The 26,584-nt window shown below is 45.4% G+C and overlaps 1 protein-coding gene and 1 pseudogene across 4 annotated transcripts in view; one reads left to right on the forward strand and one right to left on the reverse strand.

The window, feature by feature from the left end:
- The window catches only part of ARHGAP26 (Rho GTPase activating protein 26), a 413,435-nt gene that overhangs the window by 30,237 nt on the left and 356,614 nt on the right, over window positions 1-26,584 (forward strand). The gene's annotated exons all lie outside the window — the stretch shown is intronic.
- Window positions 5,740-7,565, reverse strand: LOC308519661 (WW domain-binding protein 11-like; annotated as a pseudogene). The gene has a single exon. The product of its transcript is annotated as a WW domain-binding protein 11-like (transcript).

Genomic DNA, 26,584 nt, shown 5'->3' on the forward strand with positions numbered 1-26,584 from the left:
TTACATTAAACGGCTGTCAGAATCCCAGGCTCTTTTTCTTGTCTAGTCCGATTATTTCTGCTTCTTGTGATGTTCAGTAATTTCCTGACTTTCCATGGATCTTCTTGGAAATCAGCAGCGTGTTCTCATGTGCTCACATATGCTTGGAAACTCCTAGTTGTATGTCTGCTATCTGCAAGCTGCAAGGTCTTAGCGTCTGGGTGGGAGGAAAGCAAGGGTGTGGCAGTGAGAGATGGAAGCGATGCCAGATGCCAGGTTCATTCTTTGTTCCAACCTTAAGCAAGTGTCCAGACCTTTATATCGAATGGGTCCTGATCTTCCCTGATGAGGATCATCAGGTCACTGATGGGCAGAGTATGAGAGGGTATGTGTCTTTATGTACGATTCAGTCATCAGCTCATTGCAAGTGCCATTTCCTGTTGTTATGGCATCTTTTTTTAAAATTACTGATTTTAGAGAGAGAGAGAGAGAGGAAGGGAGAGAAAAAAGGAGAGAGGGAGGGAGGGGAGAAGGGAAGGAAGAAGGGAGAGAGAGAGAGAGAGAGAGAGAGAGAGAGAGAGAGAGAGAGAGAGAGAGAGAGAACAATTTCTTGTTCCACTTGTTTATACTTGTTTATGCATTCATGGGTTGATTCTGACCAGGGATCAAACCCACAACCTTGGTGCATCTGGAGGAGGCTTTAACTAATTTAGCTACCTGGCCAGGGCCTTAAGGCATCTTTAATCACATGAACAGTGGATGTGTGATTTAGTTGGTTGGGGTACAGGGCTGACTGCTTTTTCTTTCTTTTAAAAATTGTTTTCTCGGCATAGCTTTGATTCTTTGATCTTGAGCTGTGGAATTAGTTCTGTATGAGCCTTTTGAATTGTGTTTTACAATCATCCAGTTCTCCCTCCTGTCATCCCCTAGTTAATATCCATAGTTCTAGTGCTGTACTGGGGAATAGTGACAGTCAGAGCTACTATCTGTTGATGATGCCGAGCGTGCCAAGACCTTCTGTAAGTCCTGTTTACGCTCTCACTGAATCTGCAAAACAGCCTTATAAGGCAGCGATTTTCAGTCTATTTGCCACAAGAACTTTTAAAACATTCAATACCTGACTGTTTAGGCAGGGGCTCTGACCTCTTTTCCCTTAGATTGTCAAATAAAAAAGTGACAGCAGCCAACACAGCAATAGCCGTCTGGTGTGAGTGAATTAAAATTATACCTATTTTTTTTTTTGTCAAATTGGCAAAATATATAATGTGTTTTTGGTGTGCTGCAGAATTTTAGTAATTAGTTTATGTGTGCCATGAAATGAAAAAGGTTGAAAATCACTGTTATAAGGTAGTGATTCTACACTATTACCATCATCTCCATTTTATAGATGAGGAAGCCACAGGATCCATTTGAAAGGTATTAGATGCCCCTTTTTAATAAAGACAAACAAAACAAAATGAAAATCCTAAGCATCCCTTTGAGAAAAAGTTCCTTGCATGAAGAACAGCCTGCTAAGGTGTAAGATTTAGTAGAGGTCCCCCCCTCCCCCATTTTCTTTTTTAGAACTGTTACCAAGGAGATATATTGCCTTCCAAAGACAAATATGCTGAAGAATTCCTCCTGCTTTTGGCCACGCTTGTGTCTAAACGCAACTGTTTTCCTGATGAGGAATAAGGATGAGGAATAAGGATGAAAATGCCTTGTCCTGAACTCTTGTGGTTAGAGTAGCCCACGAGATACTTCTTGGAGAAACATTGCATTGTTTAAAAATGCATCAAATCCGTGCCATTCATGCTCATCTGTAATGCCAGCCATTGGTTAGAGCATCCATATAAACAGTTGCCGTCTGTCTGGGGAGACTAGAGTGGGTGTAGGTCAGGTTCAGTAACCTTGTGGAAAGTGGCTAAAAACTGAATGAAAAGAGCATCAAAGAGGATCTGTTCCCTCTTAAGTCCCTGGCAGCTCCAGAGGCTGTGAGTGTTGAGATGAGAACAACTGTTCTGTGGTACCTTCTATATGAATGAGGCATTTGTTTACAACTGATGCCTAGGAAAATAGGCATCTGTAACGGCTACGGTTTTCTCATTTGTAGCCCAACTCCATTATCATTGGTGATGAAGGCTGTAAGTGGATGTGTTGAAATTGATATTTTTCAAATTTCATTTTGATTTTAGTCTTATTTCTAAAGCATCTTTTAACAGAGTTGTACACAGTCACCAAGATTTAACTCATTTAAAGTTTGGTCGCCTTCAATTTTTTTCTGTCCTTAATTTTAGTGGAAAGGCTCATGAAAGGTGAAGTTGCTGAGATCTGGCAGTAGAATGGCAGGGAGAAAAAGCAATTATAATCACCAACCAAAGTGGCTTTAGAGGTTTTGTGGATTGAAGTTTCTCAGTTTTATTGATAGAGAAGTGGGCATTAAAAAGCATTTTAAACAGCTTTATTGAAATATAATTAATATACTAGGGTCTCGGTGCACGAAATTCATGCGGGGGGGGGGGGGGGGGGCGGGGAGGGTGTCCCTCAGCCTAACCTGCACCCTGCAGTGACTGCCAAGCAGGCTGTGCTGGGTGCTGCCTGTGGACCACACTTTGCCTGCTCCCCAGTCACCGCAGCGATGGCCAAGCAGGCCATGCTGGGTGCTGCCTGCAGGCAGTGTTTCCCTGCTCCTGGGTCGCCACGGTGATGGCCAAGCCGGCCATGCTGGGAGCTGCCTGTGGGCCGTGCTTCCCTGCTCCCGGGTCGCCATGACGACGGCCAAGTGGGCCATGCTGGGAGCTGCCTCCTACCTGCTGTCAGTCTCCACAGAGGCGATGAGGTTAATTTGCGTACTCACTCTGATTTGCTGGTGAGTGTAGCAGAGGGACGATTAATTTACATGTTTCTCTTTTAATTATATAGGACTAGAGGCCCGGTGCACAAAAATTTGTGCACTCGGGGGGGGAAGGGGGGTCCATCAGCCTGGCCTGTGCCCTCTTGCAGTCTGGGACCCCTTGGGAGATAACGCCCTGCTGGCTTAGGCCTGCTCCCGGGTGGCAGAGGGCAGGCCCAATCCCTAGGTGCAGCCCCTGGTCGGGCTCAGAGCAGGGCTGATTGGGGAGTTGGGGCGCCGCCCCCTGTCATTCACAGAGCAGGGCGAATTGGGAGGTTGCAATGCCACCCTCAGTCACTCTCAGGGTAGGGCCGATTGGGGGGTTGGGGCACCGCCCTCTGTCACACTCAAGGCAGGGTTGATGGGGAGGTTGCAGCGCCACCCCCTGTCACGCACAGAGCAGGGCCGATCAGGGAGTTGGGGCGCTGCACCCTGTCACACACAGAGCAGGGCCCATCGGGGGGGTTGGGGCTCCTTACCCTGTCACGCACAGAGCAGGGCCCATCAGGGGGGTTGGGGAGCTCCCCCCTGTCACGCACAGAGTAGGGCCGATAGGGGAGTTGGGGCACCGCCCCCTGTCACACACAGAGCAGGGCGGATCAGGGGGTTGGGGCGCCGCCCTCTATCACCCACAGAGCAGGGCCGATCAGGGGGTTGGGGCGCTGCCACTGCACACTCAGGGCAAGGCCAATGGGGAGGTTATGGCTCTACCCCATCACACACAGAGCAGGGCTCGTGGGGGGGGGCATTGGGGCACTGCCCTCTATCACCCACAGAGCAGGGCTGATCAGGGGGTTGGGGCACCGCCACTCTCACACTCAGGGCAGGGCCGACGGGGAGGTTATGGCTCTACCCTGTCACACACAGAGCAGGGCCTGTTGGGGGAGGGGGTTGGGGCGCCGCACCCTGTCACACACAGAGCAGGGCCTATCAGGGGGTTGGGGCGTCGCACCCTGTCACACACAGAGCCACAGGGCAATCAGGGGGTTGGGGAGCTCCCCCTATCAGGCACAGAGCAGGGCTGATCAGGAGGTTGGGGCGCCTTCCCCTGTCACGAACAGAGCAGGGCAGATAGGGAGGTTGTGGCCTCGCCCCCTATCACACACAGAGTCGCAGGGCGATCAGGGGGTTTGGGCGCTGCCCCCTGTCACGCTGATCCTGGTGCTGGGAGGCATATTACCCTTTTACTATGTAGGATAGAGGCCTGGTGCATGGGTGGGGCTGGCTGGTTTGCCCTGAAGGGTGTCCTGGACCAGGGTGGGTGTCCCCACTGGGGTGCCTGGCCAGCCTGGGTGAGGGGATGATGGCTGTTTGCAGCTGGTCACACACCCTTCAGGGTGGGGGTCCCCACTGGGGTGCCTGGCCAGTCTGGGTGAGGGGCTGAGGGCTGTTTTCAGACTTGCGGGTGACTAAAGCTCCCAACCGCTCCTTTTTTTCTTTTTTTTCGTTTTTTATTCTGGGCCAGCTTTAGCTCTGGCTCCAGCTCTGAGGCCTCTGCTGGGCTCTATAATCGAAACAATGTATAACTCCAGTTCTGAGATCCTGGCTCTCTGAAAGCAGGTTTCTGGGGTTTTGTTTAGCTTCTATATTTATTACAATGTTTCAAACTGCAGGCTCAGAGGCCGGCAAGGCAGGAGGGAACGTTGGTTTCCTCCATCACTGAAGCAAGCAAGCCTCATGTTAGTTTCAAGCTGCCTGGCTGCTGGCCGCCATCTTGGCTGGCGGTTAATTTGCATATCGCCCTGATTAGCCAATGGGAAGTGTAGCGGTCGTACGCCAATTACCATGTTTCTCTTTTATTAGATAGGATACTGTGGTGCTGGAGATTTAGAATTAGCTTAAGGACACCTGAGTCTGGCAAGTGGTCCCTAGACTTAACGTTTTGGTTTAAATTGGGACGCCGAAACCTGAGTTTGATTCCACCCTCTCTAAGCCTAAGTTTGCTCACCTGAGAAAGAGAGATAACAGTACATGAGCCTACCTAGAGCTACTTTGAGGATTCAGTGAGCTAATAATGCATAGTGCTTAGCACATTGCTGGCACACCCTCAGTAAATGGTGGCTAGTTTAGGTTCATTAATCCAGCTTCATACATAGATTCCCACTACATTAGAGAACCTTATTTTTCTATATATGTTAAAGAATAGTTAATTGAATTGAAAATGGATTTTCATGTGTTAGGGAAAGAAAATAGTTATCTGTGGTATTGATTTAATTCAGAGTTAACAGACAAAATAAAGGATGCCCACTTAAATTTGAATTTCAGAGAAGCAATGGAAAGTTTGAAGTATAAGTCAGTCCTCAAATATTTGTTTACTTTAATTTTACCTGGCTGTCTTGTGTTTTTATTTTTTATTTTTAGGTCAGTGGGAAGTAATTTTAATCAAATAATTGTACATTTTCTTCCCATACATCTCACTTTGTATTTGGAAACGATGTTGTGATTCATTTCATTACAGTATTACAAAATATAAGAAAATGTTAAAAATAAACACAAAAGGCAAGATGGGGTGAAATAATCCTCTCCCTCTCCCACCAAAATCTCCACTCCAGTGCCCACAGCACATATAAGACTCAAAACAAATAAGTAACAAAGATTCTCTTGATCACAGGTTCCCAAAGAATTGGAGAGGGTAAGAGATGGGATGAAAATGGGAGTATGAAAGGGAATGGAAGTTAGTAAAACTGCTTCAGTAACCAACTGATTCCGAATGAAATGCCCTTTCTTATTATGTGCAGTGAATTCTCAGACAAGGATAAAGATATTACCTTAAATGAAATTAGAAAATACCATGACAGTGAAAGTAGCTCTTTGCCTATGTTTCCTAAGAGCCACTTTCTCCATGAACCAATGATGTGAACAGAAGCATGTTCAGGCATCAGAAGTTGTCACAGCAGTCTTTCCATCTGTTTCATAAAAGCTTCATACACATCATCCTTAGTTTGTACTGAGATAGGACCAGATGGACCAGATTTGGGGGCTGCTTCTGCAAGAGGCACAGCAGGATCATGCTCTTACTTTCTTTGGGCATCAGCAGTAGCCTCTTTCTTTTCCTGATGGACCCTCAGTGTGGTGGGCATGAGTCGAATAATCTCTGCCTTGGGATTAGTGATCTGTGGCTTGGCACTGATGGTTGCTGTGGCTTTCTTCTCAGCACTCGTGTCACCCACCTTGGGTCGCTGATTCAAGTTGGGTGGAGCACTTAAAACTTGGCAAGGAAGCTGGTGAGAAAAGCATAGGTGGGGCATGTCCGAGTGGAGGCACCAAAGGTGGGTGCATTATGCCACGGGGAGGTTGCCTTGGTGGGGGTCCCTGAGGAGGAGGGTTAGGAGGCAGACCTGGAGGTTGACCTGGGGAGGGCCAGGAGGTCGGCCTGCTGGTAGTCCTGGAGTTTAAAGTCGGGGTAAAGGTCCTTCCTTGGAGTCCTGGCATTCCAAGTGTTCTCAGGAATGGAGGAGCTCCTGGGGGTGGTCCAGGTGGCAATCAAGATGGAGCAGGGGGTGCTCCTGGCATGGGAGGTGCTTGTATCTGAGAAGGGGAAACAGACTGTGGGGGAGCCTGTTGCTGTGAAGAAGCAAATGCACCATCAGATTCTTCTTTATGCTGTTTTTGTGTTGCTTTTCTGCTTCAGAATCACCTTCATTGTCGACCTCTGAAAATTCCTTTACTTCCCATCCCTCCTCAGGCATTTCCAAACCTGCCATTGGAAGCATCATGGCTTGAAAAAGAGTCAGCTCTTTAATGTTCTTCTTTTTCTTCCTTGATTTTCCAGGCATATCTTCAAATCATACACTCAGACCTGATATTTTTCTCCATTTTTGTCTCTTTCATTATCATCATGATGTACAAATTTATCCCCCTCACTTTCTCCATCTGATCTGTCCATGTAGCTGACATCAGTACTGTCATCATGCTTATATTGATCCATGTTCTCAAGATAGCCATCATCTTAACTGATGCTGGAAACATCGTCATCATGACCCTGTTGAGCAAGTTTAGGACTAAATAACATGTCTTCATCTCCTGATGACGGGGAAGAGCCATGGGCAAAGCTTACTTTAGGGCCATGTATTTGCAAGACTTGAGGAAGAGTTGGACTAGGGGACAGACTTAGAGGTTTTCTGCCAGGGGGCAAACATGGAACAAAACACCCTGTCCAAGAAGAGGAAGAATAGAAACTGCCTGAGTTAGAGGCCCATCGGCTGAAGTCCTAAGGATGGAGGGTGGCTGGGCACCAGGAAGTGGAATGTCCTGGATCAAGATGTTGGAAGGAACGAACACACGGCATATCTGGCAAAGGAATACTCTCCATTTCCACATGCTGAGCATTCTTGACAGCATCAAAATATTGGCTAAGTTGAGCCCTCCTCTCTTCATATTCTACTTGTAGCTTCCTCTGTTCTTTGTAAATATCTGGATTCTCTTTTTCAGAGTCGAAGAATACGTTCAAAGGTTTCACGCAGCTCTTTTATGCTTGTCTTTCAGCACCTTCTCATTTACCTGTGGCTGTGGCACTGCATTAAAACTCCATTTCATTCAGTTTCTCCATGTCTAGGATAATTTGTTTGGGATTCTTCATCTTCAGAACCTCAGCTGGTACCGTCATGCGCTGTTTTTCTTTCCCTTTAATTCTTTCTTCCGGCCTTCTTTTTTGGGTTGGCCTGTGGGGTTCATAACTTTTCCACTTTTGGTGAATGGTAGATCTTGGTCCCATGTCGACAATCTGTATGGTTCACTTGTTCATTAAAAAACCCCCACGGATATCAACACAAGAATGTCCAAGCACTTCTGCCGGACTCGGGCTGCGAGGAGCTGGGAGGGGCTGATTCTCAGCCTCTTTTATTTCATGGGGGCCTTCCTCTCTGCTTTTGGTCAGCTATCTGGCAACTGACATCTTGAAACTTCACTGGTTGTTTGGACTTTTATTTGTGAAATCTGCCAACTCTAATTTAATCCCATTGGTTCTACTGTTTGGAATCTTTGGCTGCCTTTATGATCACTACAAATGAGTTGAAGAATTTTGAATAGGATGCAGGGATATGATGTTATTTGCAGCTCCTCTGTGGCCCCCAGACTTTTGTTGTTGCTAATAGAAACAGCCTTTCACGACTAGCCCTATCATCCATTAAACACTGGTTGCATAGCAGCCAAACATCTTTGCTGAGAAATAAGGCAGAAGGAGATCTCTCTGATGGCACTTCCTTCTCTACATGGTATTGTTGAGCTTGTGGTAAAGAGGAGGTCAAGAATGGAATCATCAGAGCCTTGCAGCCATGTTCACAGTTCACCTTAGAGAAGTTGGGGGTCCACAGGCGTGTAGGCATCTGTGTTCTAAGGCTTCAGGGCCATTTGGAAGCCTTACCTGCGTAGGACACCAGCAATGAGCATCTCTTGTCTGCAGGTCTAGGGAACACACGAATACAAAAGAAACAAAAATCTTGGTCCTTAATAACTGAGGACTGTATAGTTTATAGAGAGACAGGATCAGGAGGTGTCAGTAACTGCTGTATTTACTGAGCACTTCCTTTGTGACTTTGCCTCAACACTGGTAGGTGCTTTCTGTGCATTGTCATGGTAATCCTCACAGTAGCGCTTATGAGGAAGATTCTGTGATTATTCCCATTTTCCACATGAGGCAATTGAAGCTTAGATATGCTTTCATTTCACTTAGGAAGGTAACTAGGAGTGAAATTGCTGAATCATATGGTAAATTTATGTTTAAGTTGAGCAGATTTTTGAGAGAAGAGGGTAAAAAGATGGGTTAATAGGCAGTCTTAAATGTGGGAATGAGGTTTGGATAAGCCAGTAAAGCAGCAGTAACCTGGAGTAAAGTACCAGGACCCAGAAAGGTGAGCTGGACAGATTTTAAATTGGGAAAGTTAAGAAGGGCAACTGGAGTTAGCCAGAGAGAGCCTGATGTTCCTGGAGGCTAAAGCTGCTTCTCATGTCATATTTGTCAATGTGGGCAGAAGGCTTCTCTTTCCATTGCTGTTTCTAGACATGCATTCTGGGATGTATTTTATCCTCTTGCAGCACTGATAGCCCTTAACGGGAAAGGAGCAATACCTCCTCATGGAACATCAGTTCTTAAATGCCGAGTCCCACATTTTTTGCTGATGGGCAATATAATATGAGTTTTTCCTAAAACTAAATTTATATAATGCAGAGGCTTGTGTCTTATTTTGTGAGTGTGTCTTTCTTACTATTTTGGAATAGTCAAGACTGTTCTTTAATATTAAGTGATTATATATATCACTTTATATATTTAAATGGTTATGCTTTCTTGACATAATAAAATATTGCAACAGTATGTGTCTGTGGGTCTATATCTCTGTATTTAGTTCAAGTTGGTTGTTGAAATTCTCAAATCTGAGAACCACTGCTCCAAAGAAGGTTTGGGAATGGAGCTATTGATATTCATGGTGGTCGCTGTGTTTCGCCTCCTTTCTCATTTTTTTATATAATTGTGCATATGGGCAACTGGAGTGATGCCTGGATGAGAACAAAATAAAAGGTTAGTGAAACCAGGAAAGGACGATCCCAGCATGTAACCCCATTACTTGGATACCTGACTCTGTAAATGCAGGCAGCTGGTGGGCACATGTCATCTTTAGTCGCTTTGGTAGTATAAGGAAACCAGAACCAAGTGCAGGTTGGATTTCTTCTGCAGGTTTGGGGCAAGCTGACAGTTGATTCTGTTCAGGGTATACACCTTTTCCGTGTGTGTGTGTTGGGGGCGGGGGTGAGTCTTCTTTTGAGGCTGGAGGCTCTGCAGAAACAGTCCCCTGGTGCGATCTGTGGGACAGAACAGCAGCCCTTGTCCCAAGGGTGAAGGTAGCACTAGAGCGCCTCTCAGGCTTGGAGTTAGGGAGTTTCTGTAACATAATCTTGAAGTACACACAGCCACTTTTCCCAATGAATAATAACAATAGTGATGATGCTCTGTGTGACGTTCATGTGAGTGAAATGCATTGAGCTGAACACTGCAAAGTGCTTTCAGGCATGATGCAATTTGACCCTACCAACAGTTGTGTTAGAAAGGTATGGTTAGTTCATGTTTGTGTGAAGCAACTTAAGGTCAGGAATGTTTAGCAACTTGTTCACTTAACTTGCCACTGGATGAGAGATGCAGAGCCAGTAAGGGGTCAGCTAGGATTCAAATGCAATCTGTTTTCTTAAAAACCGAAGCCTCTCAGTTCAGCAATTTCTACCTCAAATCTCATTCCCAGAGGCCTAGCACATCAGGCCAGCTTTATTGTGGAAGTCTTGTGTATGGAAGGGGAATGGGGGATGGAGTCCTTGGGCCATGCTTAGCAAAGACTCACTGAGGCAGCCGCACAGCCTGGTGTGTCTAATACACTGTATTTGCTGCCCCTCTGTCTACAGACAGCTCTATTGATTCAGCCTTGGGAAATCTTTGACCTGGCTGTCCTCCTCACCCCCTTTTTTTTGATACAAGGCCAGAATGTTCAAGTTCACACCCACGGTGCAACCCCAGCTCTGGGGGGCTGAGGACAGGGTGGGAGCACCAGCCGGGACAGAGGGTTCTGCTGGACCATGTGCAGGTGGCTTCCCCCTTGCTTGCCTTGGAAACTGGGGGCTTATTGTTCGCTTTCTTCATGCAGTTCTCACTGGCCGTACTTTAAAAGCTTTGCCATTTCCTAGTGAGGAAGGTGGAAGGAAAATGAGAACTTGGAAGGTTCTGTTTATTTCTTTTTAAGTTTAAGAATGTTGTGTTTTAGGAGAACGTCGGACTGAATAACAGTTGACTCTCTCTCCTGCCTAAATTTCAGCTATAGTTAGAGGTGGTGAAATTCCATTCATCTAACTAGTATCAAATTTTGCTTAGCGGTACTTAATTTTTACCCTCTCTCCCTTACACAGTTTAACATTTCCCTTAATTTTTATCCTCAGCAACCGGTGAGATAGGGCTAGTGTTACTAATTTCTCGTAAAATGGAGTCTCCAAGGCATGAAGTGGTTGAATTGTGCAGCGTGTGGCTAGAATTGGATCTAGAACTCAGGTCTTCTAATCGCTAGCTCAGCTGCTTTCCTTGTTATTGCTTTGTGGAATGGATTGGCCATTGATAATGAAATCCCAGGACTGGGCAGAAATGGAGGCCCTCTTAGCTGGTGGCTGAGCTACTTAGAGCTTGGTCCATCTGTTTGAGACTAGAGTTGAGCTCCAAGATGCCCCACAAAAAAGAAAAGCTCTTCTCTTATTACAGATGGTACTTGGCCCCTGTCAGCTGCTGTGGAAGTTTCTGCCACCGGAAGAGAGATGAAGAACAGCTTTTCTTACCACGAGTGAACTCTGAACATATGTTTTACCCATATATGGTGTATTGCTTAGTAAGCTTGTGGTTTTTTTTTACTGATTTAATTCTCTGGCACCTAGCCCATCAGTTAGTTACCCCTTTTATAAGTGCCTATATGACTGGGTGTTCTGGTTTTAAGTCATGAGTTTTGACTTTTATCAGGAATTTACAGCTTGCGTTTCAAAGGGCTTAGGTGAATGCAATTGCATGGAATGGTAGTGTTAAATTTTGTCATTTGAAAATGTTAAAATGGGACGTAAATATGCGCTGTCAGGGTCTGTTTTGAGTGGTTGAATTCATGTGTCTTATCAGTCTGTGTTAGACATCTTTATTGCTCAAGTAACCTATGTTCATGTAGAGTGATTAGAAAATTCAGATAAGCAAACAGAAAAAGAAGGAAAGAAAAACAACAACATATATACTCTAAATAGAGTCCCTTGTTGGAAGCCAGGATGTGAAGGACTTTGAACTTCTCAGAAGAAGGGATCTAGTCAGTCAGTGCAAGTCATTATCATTCCCTGAACGGCTCATCTCTTCCTTTTTTCAGATGATAGAGATCAAGAATACAGGTTGGGATATCTGAGCATGATCTGGAGAGTCAAGGCATTTGGTTTGGTGCAATCTGCTATGAGCCTAGATGGCTCAGGGGTCAAAAAAATTCTGCTGTTAATGCACCACCTGCTAGGGGTGGCTGTGAAAAGGGAGAACTAGTCCTTTGGGGTCTCCTGTTTATACAGTTGCTAGTTCTCAAGCAAAAAGGAATAAAATAATCTTACAGTCATACCTCCTCTTCACTTCCTCTTCCCAGCCCTGCTGGAGCCATTTATCCACCATTCACCCATCCATTTACCCACCCACTCATTCATTCATTCATTCATTCATCACCCAATCATTCATCTGTTCATTCAATAGGTGTTTACTATGTACCTACTGAGCATCAGACATTGTTTGCTTATGGCTGTGGGAATACAGATGAATAAGGCAAGTCCTTGCACTCATGGGGCTTACGTTTGATTGGTGCAGGTTGTGGCACCATTGCTTCCCTTTCAGATTTTCCTTCTCTAGCCATGAAGGTGCTCTTATTTCCCCTGGAGCTGACCACACCCCTAGGTTCTGTCCTGGAGTTCAGCTCACCCTAGACCAGGGGTGGGCAAACTTTTTGACTCAAGGGCCACAATGGGTTCTTAAACTGGACCGGAGGGCCGGAACAAAAGCATGGATGGAGTGTTTGTGTGAACTAATATAAATTCAAAGTAAACATCATTACATAAAAGGGTACGGTCTTTTTTTTTTTTTTAGTTTTATTCATTTCAATCGGGCCGGATCCGGCCCGTGGGCCGTAGTTTGCCCACGGCTGCCCCTAGACCCACAGCCTACCTGAAATTTGATCAGCCCCAATGGGGAAGGTAAGGAGGAGAAGGCAGCATTTGGCTGGCTGAACTCTTCTCAGAATGGGACTTTACTTTTGTCTGTGAGGAGTAGGGGAGCCGATCACAGAGGGAGGGGCGCCTGGCTTTATCAGAGAGAGAAGGCCTCATTGTGTGTTTTTGTTGGAACAGGTCCCAGAGACCTCAATACAATGCTTTGGACAGGGCTGAGCTAAGCTACCATGCCATAAAATAATAGCCGAAAGAATCAGTGTGGAATTTAGCATCAAAGGGAGCTCTGTGTTACAGCTCTCTCCAGGCAGAGGGCAGGACTTTAGCCCCAGGTCAAGCCCTGTTGTTAACTTCATAATATCTTCATGAACATGCCTTTTGTGTCTGTGTGTTTGCTCTCTGTCTGTCTCTCAGTCTCTCCCTGCCTCTCTCAATCTCGATCAATCTGTCTATCCTTCTCTCAGGTATAGTCATTTATTAAGAGATTTTGATGGAAAATTTAAAATGTATTCTCTGTAAATTCTCTCCCTTTTAATCTATGGCACATCTGGGTGGATGGGTGAATTGCAGGGATGGGAACATATGACACAGAGAACTTAGAAAGTTCCAGGAAACCGTATTTCCCAAACTTTAGTCACTCACGTGTTTCTATCATGATTTTCTGCCACATTGACGTAACACCTATTCTATTGTTCACCTAATATTTTTCGTTAAATGGATGTACTTGTTTTTTTTGAAAGGACACTCTTTGTTTTACAAGAGTATTTTATAACTTGGCCATAAATAAAACACCAGTATAATTTGCCCCAAACCAAAGTAACCATAGAAATCAATCTATCAATTTTTAATGTTTATTTACGTGCCACCTAAAATGATTTTGTACACTGAAAATTGGTGTGCTTATTATCACACTTTGGGAAGTTCCTTTGTAGATTGAACCAGCTGTAGCCAATAGATTCCTGGCGAGTCAGATGAATAAATCTCCAATAACGTTTCCTCCATCTCCCCCTCCCACACTACAGTGAGTTACTGGGTACAACACAAGTTGTTGTGTGTGAAGCCTCAGGGAGTGTCACAGGTATAAGGGAAGGGAGCATTCTCGGCTGTCCTTTTCCGTAATCATCTATGGGCACTGGTCCCTTGAATAATTGCTCTGTACTCTGGGTGCAGAGTAACGTTGCCAGTGCTGAGGAGCAATTGGCGTAGATACTGTGAAACGTGCCATGGACCAAACTGTCTTATGTGCTGGGAGTTCCCCTCATCTCTTTAGCAACTTTTTTTTTTTTTTTTTTTTTTACCCTGTGTCACAGAGCAGAAGCTGAGAGTGTGGGCTCTGGAAGTTGACAGCATGGTTTCAAATCCGGGGCCTGCTCCTTCTGTGACATTGTCAAGTAACCTCTTTCTTCATTTATTCCACAAATAAACATTGCGTGCCTGCTATAAGCCAGCCACTGCTGTATGCTCTGGGGGGTATATTAACCAACAAAATGGGGGAAAAAACATGCTTTCACCGAGCTCATATTCTTCTGGCCTTATTTTAAGCTGTTAAATGGGAGTAATACTAGCCTTACCTGCCATGGTTATTGTGAGCTGGCGCAGCCGAAGAGTCCTAAGCACAGGGCCTGGCTCAGTGGTTGCTTAATAAATGCTGGCTGTTTAATTATGATACTTAGGTGCCCAGTATTGTACCAGGCTTTGAGCTCCCCCCCTGCTGCTTTAGCTTCAGCAGCACCCAACTGAAATATTCTCTCCTTGCTTCTTAGCCTGCAAGTAATTCTTGAAGCCCCACAGCCTTTAGGAATCTTGCATGGCTTGGAGCCTCATATCCTAATCATAGGACTCTAAAAGCTACTGGTCACTCTTGAAATAAGCTTACTCAACACCTATCTACGTGATGAGTTGTGATGAGTTGACATTCTCATGCTCTGGATGACATTTTGTGGAGGGATTTTTTTTGTCCTTTTGTTAACTGAGAAAGGCTCCCCTCTCTTCTGCTTTTCCCACCCCAGTGTCCCCTCCTCTCTTCCTGTAGTATTGAGGGTGTTTGGGCAGAAATCCTGGCCTTGCAGTGTGCTGTAAGGATTTGTTTAACACAGTTCTTTATTACTGCTACAGGAAAAGCTTAGTCAGTCTAGAACAGAGATATTGGTGCTGAGTCTAGACATCTGTCTTTGGATGGGTTTGACTCAATTTTAATTCTATTCATTTATAAAAAGAAAAATTCTATTTTTCAATTCTGTAATTAACAAAATAGACATAAGGTTTTTGTCCTGGTTCTGCCCAATCTGCCCGCAGTCCCTGAAAGACAGAAGTCTTCATTGACTCAAGCACTCAGTGGACTGTCTAATTGTGACTTTTGTGCCCAGTGGCTGTATTGTAGCAGTGATGGAGAACCTTTTGAGCTCGGTGTGTCAGCATTTTGAAAAACCCTAACTTAACTCTGGTGCCGTGCCACATATAGAAATTTTTTGATATTTGCAACCATAGTAAAACAAAGACTTACATTTTTGATATTTATTTTATATATTTAAATGCCATTTAACAAAGAAAAATCAACCAAAAAAATGATTTCGCGTGTCACCTCTGACACGCGTGTCATAGGTTCGCCATCACTGGATGGGCTGACTGCTTCAGAAAGGATACCAGCCTGCCTGTGCCCTGCACAGAGTGGCAGGGGAATTACTAAGAGTTAGGAACAACTTGAACGGTGTGCATTTCAGTTTGCTAGGGCTGCCATAATGAAGTACAACATACTGGAAGGTTTAAACAACAAAAATTTATTTTCTCACAATTTTAATGCCTAGATGCCTGAGATCTAGGGATTGGCAGGTTGGTTTCTTCTGATGCCTCTTTCCTTGGCTTACAGATGGCTGTCTTCTCCCTGTGTCTTCACATGGTCTTCCCTCTGCTATTATCTGAATCCTAATCTCTTCTTATAAGGACACCAGTAATACTGGATTAGGGCCCACCAGTATGACCTCTTTTTACCTTAATTACCTCTTTAAAGGCCGTATCTCCAAACACAGTCATATTTTCAGGTACTGGGGCTTAGGACTTCAACATACACTTTTTAGGGGGACACGGTTCAGCCCAGAACAGTGTGGTTCAGGAATACAGTTTCAAAATACACTTGTATTACCTAGGCCTTGAGTTGCTCAGATGGGTTTTTGAGGGTAGCAGGAGTTCTAGAAAGTGAGCCAGCTTCGGGTTTGGGCACTGACTCTGTGGTGGCCACCACTACTAGTTTAATGAGATCTTGGTGGTGACCTAGGCTGGTTGGCTGATCCTAGAAGGGTCAGCCAGGCCACAAGTAGATGCACAATTTCACCCACCCTGTGCCTTGGCTACTTACAGACAGGATTTGAGACAGAATGGTAGAGATAGTTTGGGGAAGGATTTGTTGACAAGGAAAGTGTGATATTGTCCTTCAGACAAGACTCAGAACTTTGTGAAGAGTTGGGAAAACCACGGCTAGAGTTTTCCAGTAATCTGAAACCCCCCTCTTCCGGTTACATGTTCTGTAAACAGTGACTGCCTATAAGAGAGGTTTGGAGTCTGTTGACTTTGGCCGAGATGTAGCCTGAGAAGATTCATCAGTTTCCAATTCCTGTTCTCTCAGGATATTAAGTATTGCAATGAACTGGGAAACTTTTCTTTATTAAAACTGGAGGAAGAGTTGGGCGTTTTGAGGGAGACCTGGAACAGGAAGGGAGCTGACACCAGAAGTTTGACTGCATTCCTTCGGAGATCATGTTATCCTTTTTCCATTGTCAGTGGTTAGTAGCTTAACTATGTGGTGCAACAAGGGGAGGTAAAAAATAAAAATGCTCCCAGAAGTGCTGACAGTATGGCTAGTTTGTGCAGCAGTGTGTGTGGTGGTTTAAGGTACAGGCTCTGGAGTCCCATTGACCTGGTTCAGATCCTGGCCTTACTGTTCCATCACCTGTGTGACATTGGGCCAACTATTCATCTCTCAGCTTCAGTTGTCTTATCTGTAGAATGGGAATGATATTCCTACCTGCCTCATTTTGTGAAGATCAAATGAGATAATGCATGTAACACCCTTAGTTAATGTTCAATAGTTGTTAGCCTCTGCTCTTAGTATGAGTGCAGGATGATTGACAGGTTGTTTCCCAGTTCGGTGTCCAGCTTCTAATTAAGAATAAAACAGCATGGCATTTTTATCAGATTCTGATCTCATGTACGTTTTCATAGCCAGGAGAACTTACTTTAATTATTGTTGTTATTATTATTATTATTTTTTTGCGGGGAGGGGGGTTTAACTCATATTTAAGGAGGAAATTATTTCAAATGGAAAATAAGTATTTTTTAAATTATATTTGTTATTCTACTATAGATTTAAGGTTAGTTTTATTGGCTAAAAAAAGGTATGTTAATCAGGTGAAGGTCATGTATTTATATTTACTCTATACATTTATTAAGATGACCTTGTTACCTTCTTGCATCCTTCTCCCACATGCTTTTCAGACTTCCGTCATATTGGCCCCACTCCCACCCACCACAGGGCCTTTGCACCGACTTTTTGCTGGACCTAGAATATTTTGGCCACTTCCTGTTCTCACCACTCACCCCTCAGTCTCATCTCAGCTTCACTCTTCTGGTTGGCCTTGCTTGTCCTTCTGTGCTTCTTCTATAGTACACTGGTTCTTTACTTCTGCAGCATAGAGTTGATGCTAACTGTGTACTCATTTGGGTAAGATTTGACTAATAAAGCTTGTCACTTCACTAGATGGGAAGCCCATAAGGGTGGGAACCATGTCTTTTTTTTGTTCACCATTGTATACCGAGCATCCTGTAACACCTTCGTGCATAGTAGACACTGAGTCAATATGTGTTGAATGAGTGAATTGATATTGTTTTGTTAAAAAGAGCTATACTAGGTACCCTGCGTGCTGCAGAGATAAGCCTATCCAGCCCCTGCTCCAGAGGGGCATTCAGTCTCCGAGGAGAACACCATTTAATAGTGCCATAGGCAGAGTGAACCCGTGAAGCCAGGCTTCACATGAGGGGGATGCTAGATGGGAGGAATAAGCAAAGGCATCTTGTAGGATATGCCATGTCCACACTGGGCCTTGGAGGAAGAGGAGTTGGGCCTGAAGGAATGGGAGAAAAAGGCCCCTTAGATGGAGAGAACTATGTAAGCAAAGGCTTGGAAAGTACAGCCTGGCCTCAGGGATGGGAGTCAGATGGTTCGGCTGGAGCCCAGCAGGCTTGCAAGGAACCAGTGGGCAGTGAGTTGGAGGGTTTGTGAGAGCCACGCAAGGCACTTCTGGTTGGTGTGAAGGAAAAGGGATGTGCCTTCAAAGGTCCTGAGCGGAGGGGTGATGGGATCAGCCATGGGCTCTAAGATGGTAGTTTCTAAGATGGTGCACTTGGAGGAAAGACTGGGGTGGGGAGGCCAGGTAGGGAGAAACTCAGAGAGTGGGAAGAAGAGGGCTTAAGTGAAGGTCAAATAATGAGAAAGAACATAGATGGGGCCTGGCCACTGGTTAGAGGTGGGAGACAGAGACAATGATGGGATTGTGGACCTTGGGCGCCCGAGACTAATGATTCTTTTAAATACAGAACATGGAAAGCACCCAGCACAGTGCCTGGCAGGTGTTGGAAGTTCAGTAAATGTTACTTCTCTTCCCTGTGCCAGAATGAGGAACTCAGGTGGAGAAACAAGTGGGAGGGAGGTGCCAGCACAGTATTCAGGTGATGAAGCTTGGCAGGTGGAAAAGCAGGAATGGAGTTGGCAAGGGGAGAGCGTTATTGTTAAAACTAAGGGTGAGAGAAGGGGTGTCTTCGTGTGTCCAGGCTGCTGCAACAAAGTGCCACAGACTGTTTGGCTTTTAAACAACAGACATTTATTTCTCACAGTTCTGGAGGCTGGAAGTCTGAGATACCAGTGCCACTATGATCAGTTTGGGGGAGAACCCTCTTCTAGGTATCAGACTTGCCATTGTATCCTTCTGTAGTAGAGAGCAGAGAGAGGAAGCAAGCTCTCTCCTGGCTTATAATCTCATCATGAGGGCCCCACCTTCATGACCTCATCTAATCCTAATTCCCTTGCAAAGGCCCCACATCCTAATATCAATATTTTGGGGAGTAGGGTTTCAATAGGTGAATTTTGGGGATACACAAATACTCAGTTTAAAGCAGGAGGTTTGGGTAGAACTTGGGGGACCATCTTCTTCTGAAGGTAAGAGTAGGAAGCAGGGAGCCAAGTGAAAAAGAGTTGGAGATGCAGGAGGGGAGACCCCAAGAGGATTGTGCCTTGAAAGCTTTGGATCATAAGATGGGTTTCCCTGCTGTAGACATGATGAAGGCTAAGAGCACCTTAGGTGGCCTGTGGGTGGGATTGGATCTTGGGTTAATTGCCGTTTCAGCCAGCCATTTTTGTTATTCCCGTTCCCTAACCATAGACTGCATCCCCCACCCTGAGCAGCCGCCTAGCAAGTGCCCATCTCTCGGGAGCTGGTGTGGGTAGATCCGCACAACTTCAGTGCTTGGCTCACTGACTCTCCCAAATCGGTCATTCAGAGTTCTTGAATTACACTGTTCACCCCTCCTGCAAAGATGGTGGAAAGTGGATCCATCAGCATCGTTTTAAAAGTAAAATCAGCCACACAAACATGGAAAAGTTAGGTGTCTTGTTTAAAATTCCTCACCAGAGTTGGATCTACTTGGAGTCTGGATAATCAGAGTTTTAGTTGATTGGTGAATGTTGACAGGTTAATTGCCTGCTCTGGGCTTTAGATTTTAGGAGTGAGATATGAATAATAGGGGCATCAGAATGGGCTTTGGAGTTGTAATTAAGGTCCTGCTTTCTCTCCCTTAGCGCGTCACCCTCTCCCAAGCCTGGGAATGTGGATTTTCTTCCAGTGTTTGTTAGGTGTTCTGATGGCTATTGGCAGGTTTCTTTAGATCTGCCTGGCCTGGACGTGTATCTTCTCTGCCATCCCATGTGGGACCACAAAAGACAATGCCACGTACCAATTACTATTTAAAAATAAAATCACTCTACTTTAATCATCTCTGTCTGTGACCTGGGCCAAAGCCAGGTCAGCCAAGCCATGCTCTAGCCAGTTGGCACACTTTCTCTCAGCTTCTTGCCTTTGTACACCATTATTTTCTTGGTGCTGTGCCCATAGGTGTGGTATTGCTGGCAGGGGTCAGGGACTGGCACAGGAGGCAGGGCTGCTGGAGGAAGGATCTTTTGTTGGCTGCACCTTATGCTGTCACTCAGACACTAGCTCTAATTGGAGTTCCTGCACTGTCCTTTAATATCATTTCATAAAGCAACACAGCATGATGAGTAAGAGCTCAGACTCTGGGGTTTGGATCCTCTCTTTATTAGCTGTATTACCTTGGCAATCACTTAATTTTTCTGAGTTTGGTTTCCACCTTCATTGGACTTTCAGGAAGAATAAATTTGAGATCATCATTATAAAAAGCGTAGCTCATATGCTAATACACTCAGTCAATGTGAGCTGTGTTTGTTATAATTCTTATTCTTTCCCCACAATCTGCAGGAAGGAAGAGCTGCTTGTAACCTTGTATCAGCTCCTTCTTGTGGCATCTGTCACCTGAAGTGATGTGGAGGACCCTCAATTACAACTCCCCTTCCCTGTCCCTATGAGAAGGTTCCAGCCCCCTCTCTCTTGGGGTGTATCTGGAAGGATGCCCACCCTGACTCCTGGCTCCTGGCCTTTCTTCAGCTCCACCTGGCCATCTGAGTCAGGGCCGTGCAGCACAGGGAGTCTCTGTTTAGTGGTGATTGGGTTGTGAGGAGCAGCTGCCTGCTCAAACCAGCTGAAGCCAAGAGGTGAGAAATTCGTTGCTGAGATGCTGGGATGTCCCATGGACCCTGAAGGCAGGAAGTATCGCTGACCTGGAACCAGGAACTGGGAAGTCAGGAACCAGGGTGTGTGCACTTTCTCTCTGGGGCTGCTGGGTCTCCTATCACTTGCCTCCACAGACCAGCTTCTGGCTTCAGTGTGCGCACAGGAGGAAGAGGCCGCCCCAACCCAATTATGAAAGACTCCTCAGTGTGAATGTCCAGCATTCCAGCATCAGTGAACAAGCTCCTCTGTGCACTAATGTTAAATTCTCCGGAGAGGAGCAGGTTGGCCCACCTCCGGTCCATGCAGTGAGGAAGCAGGGTTGGGGTGGGGTGGATTGGCTCACCTCATTGATGGGATCAGGCAGGTCACAAAAGGGCATAGGGAGAGGTCATTCACCTCCATACCTGTCATATCTCCTGGCCTTCTATTAGGAGGAAAATCCCCCTTTTATTCTCCCATAGCCAGCATTGCCAGGTGTATGTAGACTGAAGCTATTAGGTCATCTGGGATTGCCAGAATAGGCACCCTCCACATCACAGTCCATTAGTGCATCATAAAATCCTCTGGTGATCCCAGATTCCTGGGTTGTATGAACCAGTGTTTCCCAAAGAGGAGTAGTTCTTATGTATAGGTGACACAAGAGATGGTTTTTGGTGATACAATAACAAAAATTTTTGTATTGATAATTATATATTTCATTTGGGAAACTTGTAACTAAGGATCAAACCCTCAATTTCACAACTGTTACATATAACATTTCCTTTTATATTACATGTCAGTAAAAATGAGTTTATGTAAAACTTTTAAATACTGTGGATTTAGAAAAAAAAAAAAAAGTGAAGGTGGTATGTGATCGAGTGAAGTGGTGGACCAGGGGTTTTTCCCTGAAAGCCCAGGAAAGTTTTCAGGAGGTCTGTGAATCCCTTAATATTATTGTAGGCAAATTTTTGAGTGTATTTACTTTGATTTTTTTTTTCCTGGAGGGGTCTTAGCTTAGTTTAAAAATTTAGTGTGCATTGGAACTTTCTCAGGGGTTATTTGTTGAAAATGCAGTTTCCTTCTCCAGAAATTTTGATGTATCAGTTGCAATGGAAGCCATTCCATACTGGGAAATGTGTATTTTCACAAGCATTTAGGTGACTGAAGCAGGTGATCCTTGGACTTTGCATTGAGGAATGCTGCTTAGAGTGGGTAGTGCCGTCCTCGGCTTCGACTGCATTCTCTGGGCCATCTATAACCCCAAACAGATGCCTCACTGCAAGGGAGTTGTTCCTCTCTGGACTGTGACCGGCAGGCCCAGGTCCTTGTTTCTCAAATTATGGTTCCTAGACCAGCAGCATCAGCCTTGTCTGGAAATTTGTTACACATGCAAGATCCTGGCCCCGCCTGGTACCTACAGAATTGGAATTAACATTTTAACAAGATACCCACGTGATTGGTTTGAACATTAAAATTTGAGAAGCACTGGGTAATGCTCTTCATCTGTTAAGTCAATTTCCAATGCCTACTCTGTGCTTGGAGGACTTTTTATGAAAAGCTATATCTATATATATAGAAGCCTAAGCGACCGTTATGACTGAATGACTGGAATAACCAGTCGACCAGTTGCTATGACACACACTGTCCACCAGGGGACAGACCCTCAACACAGGAGCTGCCCCCTGGTGGTCAGTGCGCTCCCACAGTGGGAGCGCCGTTCAGCCAGAAGCCAGGCTGACGGCTGGCGAGCACAGCTGCGGTGGCGGAAGCCTCTCCTGACTCTGCGGCAGTGCTACCGAGTGGAGCGGCAGCGGCAGGCACAGTGGGCCGGGATGAGCGCGAGCAGCATGGCTCTTGGCCCTGGCTCGGGCTCCTCCCTGGCTGCCTGCCGCTTGGTGCACTGCCACATCCTCCAAGGGGTCCGGGGTTGCAAGAGGGCTCAGGTCAGGCTGAGGGACCCCTCACCCCTGCTCCTCACCCCGTGCACGAATCCGTGCACTGGGCCTCTAATTTTCTTATAACCTGTTTAGAAAATAGAGTGCCTCTAAGTGTAATATTTTTCATCTTTGCCCTTTACTTATTGGTGTATATTGCCCTTTGATTATAAGTTGAGTCAAATCTAGATAAAAGTATTTGTGATGTACATTTAGTAATTCACATTAGCTTTTAGGTTGGCCATAAAGTGGCATATGACCCAACCCTTTGAAGGAAATAAAAAGTTGGAGGAGATCAATGATTAATCTACTAACCAACTCCATTCCTCATAAGGACTTCCTCCTAAGAGTATCATCGTGGGCTTTAAGGAAAAGATTGCATCGACTTCTCAGCTTGTTTTGGTTATCTTGCAGAGGCCTTTGGTGGTCCATTTTCTTCCTTTCTTCCCTTTTCCCCAGAGTTGGCTCACTCTTCACTTTCTGTTGAATTGTCAACAGTAGGCCAGTGTAGTCTTACATTTGTCCTGAGAGTTAGTTTGCCTGACGACTCATATTCACAGTTCGTAAGTGCAGCCGGCTAGATGTCCATGCATCTTCAGTTTTGTGACTGTGTGTTTTCTGGTGGTATCACACTGGAATCTGTCTGTCTCTAAAGCAGGGGTGGGCAAACTTTTTGACTCGAGGGCCACAATGGGTTCTTAAACTGGACCGGAGGGCCGGAACAAAAGCATGGATGGAGTGTTTGTGTGAACTAATATAAATTCAAAGTAAACATTATTACATAGAAGGGTACGGTCTTTTTTTTTTTTTTAGTTTTATTCATTTCGAACAGGCCGGATCCGGCCCGCGGGCCGTAGTTTGCCCACGGCTGCTCTAAAGGCTATCTTCATCCTGGTGTATATTGATTGATCTGGCAGCAACTCCCGTCAGTGCTGGACTTTAGCCCACTGTTGAACATTAACTCTTTGGGTGTGTTGGTAAAAACAGTGCAGAGTTGAATCTCAGTATAATTCCTTTGTAGGGAACAGATGTAATATGGTGCCTGATAGTATATATTTTTTGACCCATGTCACAATTAAAATTCATCCTAAATTGTAATAAGACATTTGGACTGTCTCATTGTGTGCATTTTTTTTTTGGTTCTTATCTGGAACCTTGACACTATTGGTTACGTGACTGTCTTCCAGCCCACCGGAGTTGTAGGAGTTTGAGCCTCACATTATTCACTGCTGTATGTCTAACCTCTCTCACGGTGCCTGGCACACGGGGTGAGCAGTCAATCAATATTGGCTGAATGACTGGTGGATTATCCAGCTTTGCTGTTGTGGTTCACAGCTGAACCCCCATTTATTGAAATGCTGATGATGTTGATAATAGCAGCTGCCATTGACTGAGTGTTCTCTATGAGGCAGGAACTGTGCTAAGCTTTTAAATACATTCTGTCATTTAAGTCTCTCAACAACCTCACAAGACTGGGGATATCACTATTCCCACTTTACAGCTAAGGCAACTTGTAAAGTAACTAGGTCAGCACCATTTACCTGATGAGGGCAGAGCAGGGAATGGGCCCAGGTCATCTGTCTTGAAGCTTGTGCTGAACACATGAGCATTTAACTCTATTCAGGTGAGGGCAATGACCAACAGGAAATGATGGGGTAAAAGGGGCCACCGCCTCTGTTCGTCTCCTTTGAAGTGATAAGCAGATGTGCCGGGAGCCGGTCCATCCTTGCTGTTTCAAAGGACCTGGCATATATGGCATACTGTTCTTAAAATGTTTGCTCACCTTCTTGGCACTATGTGTTTTAACCAAGGTCTCCTCTCTGAGAAAGATTGTTTCCCCAGGTAGGGATTTTCCCCTGAAGTTAGGGAGGGAATAAAACCCCTCAACTAAGTGCCAGGCGGGTAATTAATCACTTTAACTACGAACAATCATGCTTAAGCTACATAATCTTTACTCCCTGGAATGGAGATAAGAAATGCCCTAACCATTGTAATAGAGATTGATAGGATTGAATCAACTGGTATAAATACAGATGTAACAAGACAGCAAGAGACAGAGAGAGAGAGACAGAAATTGGCACAGAACCTACACAGAACGTTCTCTAGAGACAGAAGAACTTCGCTGGAGAGAACATGGCAAAAGATCCTGGACAGAAACTGGCCTCAGAACCTAGAGATAGAACCTAGCGAGAGAACATGGCAAAAGATCCTGGACTGAACCTGACTACAGAAATTGGCAAGAGAACCTGACTAGAACCTGGTGACTGAACCTGGCTTGAGAACCTGGACAGAACCTGGCTGGAGAACCTAGCGAGGGAACATGGCTACAGAACCTGGCTGGAGAACCTAGCAGAGAACATGGACACAGAACCTGGCTGGAGATCCTAAGCAGAACCTCTCTGGAGATCGAGACCAGAACTTGGCTGGAGATCCTGGCTAGGCTGCTGATCAATTGAACGCTGTCTCCGTGTCCTTCCTTCTTCGCCGACTCCGTCTACACCTTTGGGGATCCCTGGACCTGCTGGGGCTGGACCCCGGCACAGATGCAGATAGAACATGTTGGCTGCCCCAGTGCATGGTGGAAGTCAGCCCTCAGGAGCTCGGCTCCCCTTCAATGTGCTTGTCCTCTTTCTCCTGCAGAAGGAAAACCCCAGACTGCTGAGTGAGACCCAGTTCTCTCATTGTCCATCCTAAAGCCTGGCTGTAGGGCCTCTGTGACCTTAGACACCCCTCTTTGATTTTAGAATAAATTTTCACCCTGATGTTATCTAATGTTAGTGGCAAACCAATCTCAAAGCACTGGTGATAAGCGAGTATTGTTATTTAAAAAATCCTGTTTCCCTTCTCAAGACAGGACTGAGAGCCAGATTTGAAGTGCTTTTATAGATTATCCTAAAAATCCATGCTCTGCTGTTTTTAATGTGAATGGTATAGACCAGTGGTCGGCAAACTGCGGCTCGCGAGCCACACGCGGCTCTTTGGCCCCTTGAGTGTGGCTCTTCCACAAAATACCGACTTGTGCTCATGGGCCACGAAGTTTCAATTGCACTGTATGTGCGCGCCCGCACGTGGTATTTTGTGGAAGAGCCACACTCAAGGGACCAAAGAGCCACATGTGGCTCACAAGCTGCAGTTTGCAGACCACTGGTATAGACTAGTGGTCGGCAAACTCATTAGTCAACAGAGCCGAATATCAACAGTACAACGATTGAAATTTCTTTTGAGAGCCAAATTTTTTAAACTTAAACTATATAGGTAGGTACATTGTTATTAACTGAATTAGGGTACTCCTAAGGCTTAGGAAGAGCCAAACGCAAGGGGCCAAAGAGCCGCATGTGGCTCGCGAGCCTCAGTTTGCCGACCACTGGACTATAGAGTGCCTGTTAATCAGTATTTGACAGCAGTCGTTGCTTGTGACAGCTTATAGCTTGCTGATGGTTATTTAACTGCTGATTGCTGTGTCTCCTTAGGTTACTTCCCTCTTCCACTGCTTTTGGGCAAAATGATTTATATTTTTGTAAGGCCCATCATGGCAGAATTTTTACTTTTTAAAAGTGGGCATCTTATTTGTAACCTTGAAAAGATCTTTTCTTTCAATGATTTCCAGATAAATAGCAAAAAGATGAATGAGTATTACAAATAGTTTGTGGACCATTTAACTTATTTTCCTGGGTTCTAGGCTGGGTGTGACTCAGACACATTCTGGGACAAGCTCCGCAATTAGTTTCATACCAGTATTTGGTTGTTACTTGTGTAGGTCTCAAAGTGTTTTTGGTATACATTTGTTGCAGTTCGCTCCTGTGTCTTACGGGTGTGTCCTGGTCTGTTCCTATAATCCAGGTTCCTGAGAGTATGTGTTGTTCCTCCTTGAGCAGGGCTCTGTTTTTTTGGTTCTGCATTTGGCAAAATAAGGACACTTAGAAGTCCCCAGGAAGCTAGGTATGGCATAGGAGGCACAGTCTCTGAGGATGGCCTTGTATCAAACACCTCACCTTGATTTTCTTTGGCAGGAGAGAGCTGGAAAGTGTGTGGGCCTGGAGACCCTGGTACCTGCTGTTTAGCTGACATCCCGTAGGGCTGTAGCCTTAGCATCAGCAGCTGTGTAAGCTCCAGGGTGGGTGTCCTGGCAGGAGAGCCAGACAGCTGATTTGTTAAATTATTACCCAGGTGCAGCTTCTGGCCTCTGGTGCCAGGCAGTGTGGAGCTCGGCAGGATTAAAGGGAGGCTGATTACATAGCCTGCAAAGATGGGAGTGAGACTGCTGGCTGCCACCA

Source organism: Myotis nattereri (genome assembly GCF_964212035.1).
Source record: "Myotis nattereri genome assembly, chromosome: 5".
NCBI lineage: Eukaryota > Metazoa > Chordata > Mammalia > Chiroptera > Vespertilionidae > Myotis > Myotis nattereri.